At 46.2% G+C, this 3259-nt stretch overlaps 1 non-coding gene across 1 annotated transcript; it reads right to left on the bottom strand.

Annotated features, from left to right (window-relative positions):
• Positions 1–734: 734 nt before the first annotated feature.
• LOC114814036 lies at positions 735–872 on the bottom strand. Its single transcript, XR_003761779.1, has one exon. It is a non-coding gene; the product is annotated as a small nucleolar RNA SNORA7 (small nucleolar RNA).
• Between the last annotated feature and the right edge of the window lie 2387 nt (positions 873–3259).

Below are 3259 nucleotides of genomic sequence, written 5' to 3'. Positions count from 1 at the left end.
ATCTTTCTCGTCTATTTGCCGATCATCCCAAAGTAGAACCACTTAAGCATTGAATTTAGCATATGCTTAGGTCTCCTATAATGTGTGGGTTGTTTTCTTGAAAAACCCTGAATTTAGAAGACTTGTAATGTACTACTTACACTTTGACCAATGCCACTCATGTGTGCACAGCTGTTTCTTCTGATTAATCGATCTATCAATGGAATTTATTGAGCACTTACTATGTACCGAGAGATTGGAAAAGTATAGTACAGCACAGTTGGTCGGAGTCTACAGGAGGAGACGGATAATAAAGTAGATTACAAACAGGAGAAATATTAGTATATAATAACATTTACATAAGTACCGTGGAGTCGGATGAATGTCAAAGTGATTAAGGGGCACGGAGCTAGAATGCATTGTGAAACCACTCTTTGTGGGAAAACCATCTCAATTAAATATCTGTATTATGGAGGGATGTTTGACTGCAGGTGACCATTGTCTGGTTATGACTGCTGAAAGTCTCTGGTGACCGTTTTGACTCGTCTTGTCTTATGCCGAGTCGTTTCCGACCCATGGCGACACATCTCTCCCAGAACGCCCCACCTCCATATGCAATCATTCTGGTAGTGGATCCATAGAGTTTTCTCGGTCAAAATCCAGACGTGGTTTACCAGTACCTCCTTCCACACAGTAAACATGAGTCTCCACCCTCGACTCTCTCCCATGCCGCCTCCCAGCACAGGTGAATTTTGACTTGTAGCAGATTGCCTTCCACTCATTAGTCACTGCCCAAGCTAGGAATGGAATAGGAAGGCCTCTGCTTGACTCTCCCTCCCGGAGTCGAGACTGGTAGAGGACTGGAAACTCTCCAGTTGCAACCCTGAGAGGGGGCTTTGATTCTTAGGTCCTTTCAGTCATGAAACCAGATCTCCTATCGACCTGGGAGCCAGTGCAGAAGAGAGGTTTGGTGACTGAGACAATGTCCACTAGAAGTCAGATGAAAACCAGCTGTGCAATCAAGTTAGTGTCTGAGCCTGACATGACTGTTGACAGCTTAATGCTTGGTGCCATGGTGGAGTAGGATAGAGACTGATACAAACGGGCCAGTGATGAGCGTAAGTGAAAATTGAGTGGGGAGTAAGACTGTGGGAGGTAGTGGGTGGGGTAGGGAATGTTGGGCGCGATGGAGGGGATGGGAGTAGCCGGTGGAATTGGCTGAGGGTACTGCCATTCCAGGGAGTCAGGAAGTTGGGAAAGTACGAGGAATTGGAACATCATTGTGGGGCTAATATGTTTTCAATTCTGCGTGTGTGTAAGAATCTTCAGGAAAGCTTTTAGGAACAGTCAATAGTATTTCTTGAGTGCTCACTGTGTGCAGAGCACTGTACTAAGAGCTAGGGACAGAACAGTAAAATAATATAGCAGGCACATTCAGTGTCTACAGTGAGCTTACAGTTTAAAGGGAACATAACCCTATTTCGGCTGAGCTCAAATGACCGATCCAAGAGGAGAAGCCGCATGGTTTACTGGAAAGAGCACAGGCCTGGGAGTCAGAGGACCTGGGTTCTAATCCCGGCTCCACCACTTTCACGCACTTTGTACAGCTCTCTGCACACAGGGAGTACTCAATAAATATGATTGATTGACCGCTGGATGACTTTGGGGTAGGTCACTTAACTTGTCTGTGCCCATGAGCGTATCTGTAACATGGGGATTAAGATGAGGAGCCTTATATCAGACAGTAACTGCATCCATCCTATTTATCTTGTACCTACCCCAGAGCTTAGTTCAGTGCCTGGCACATAGTAAGCGCTTAACACATATCATTCAGTCAATTCGGCATTCACGTGGCAGATGCCTTAAAACTTTGTCTATCATTCTGAAAACCAGGAGCCCCAGAATATCAGCTGAAATTCCTGTGAGTCTGGACCTTATTTTCTCAGAGGCCGGAGAGTTGAGCAAGCAATAGAGGATGTGTGTAGTCTTTTGTGTGTAGTCTTTTTTTTTTTGCAAGATTTTGAGGGAGGTCTTGGAAGATGCATTTTCCCCTTTGTACGCAGAAAAACGGTCAGTGACCAGCGCCAGTCCCACTGGAGAACTTGAAAAATATGGGGTGAATTAATTGTCTTAGGGAAAATTGTCGGGGTGGCATCCAAAATGCAAGCTTTCTTTCATAAGCCACTTTGCCTTCCAGCTTTAATGAGCAGCAGCAGCAACAGCAGCACAAGGAGGGGTGTTCCATGATTTTCGCTCATGCCTGGGAGCCAGTATCTTGGGTGTTTCAGTCTTGGCTCAGTCTCTGGCTCATTGGGTGGCCATAAGTCTTCCATTTCACTTCCTCTGGTCTCCCTCTCTCTTTCCTGAGAAGGGCGTGTGGGCTAATAAGCGTCAGTAAAATCATCTGACCGTGGAGGACCTTTGATTGCCTTTCATCTGCACTGGCAAGTGTCTTTGCCCTTCTGGGAATTCACATGCCATTCAGTGCGACGACTACGTTCTTCTGAGCTCACCGGACCATAAGGTGGCCTGTGGTCCTCCTTCGAATGGCTGCCGGAGTTGAAGTTCAGGACTTCAAACCAAATAATTTCAATGTCAAAATTGAGTGAGAAGGGATATATCTAGGATTCAGCCAATCAATCAGTCTGTCAATAAGTGATATTTATTAAGTGCTGAGGGTCCCCTCTAGAGGCATGTCACCCTCCTCCTCAAAAAACTCCAGCGGTAGCCCATCCACCACCGTATCAAACAAAAATTCCTCACCATTGCCTTTAAAGCAGTCCGTCTCCTTGCCCCCTCCTACCTCATCTCACTTCTCTGCTTCTGCAACCCCTCCCGCACACTCCGCTCCTCTATTGCTATCTTTCTCACTGTGCCTCCATCTCGCCTGTCACCTCTGATCCCAGCCCACATCCTGCCTCAGGGCAGTTACTCTCCCCACCCTTCAAATCCTTATTGAAGGCACATCTCCTCCAAGAGGCCTTCCCAAACTAAGTCACACTTTTCCACATCTCCCACTCCCTTCTGTGTCATCCTGACTTGCTCCCTTTGCCCTTCCCCCTCCCAGCCCCATGGCACTTACGTGCATATCTGTAATTTTATTTATTTATATTGACGTCTGTCTCCCCACCCTCTAGACTGCAAGCTAATTGTGGGCAGGAAATATCACTATTAATTGTTTTATTGTACTTTCCTGACAGCTCAGTAAGTGCTCTGCACACATAAAGTACCCAGTAAATACAATCGAATGAATGAATGAAGGAATATAAGCTCTTGTTGG

The sequence above is a fragment of the Ornithorhynchus anatinus genome, chromosome 8 (genome assembly GCF_004115215.2).
Source record: "Ornithorhynchus anatinus isolate Pmale09 chromosome 8, mOrnAna1.pri.v4, whole genome shotgun sequence".
NCBI lineage: Eukaryota > Metazoa > Chordata > Mammalia > Monotremata > Ornithorhynchidae > Ornithorhynchus > Ornithorhynchus anatinus.
Note: the sequence above shows the minus strand (reverse complement) of the source record. Positions and strands in the feature narration are given on the sequence as shown.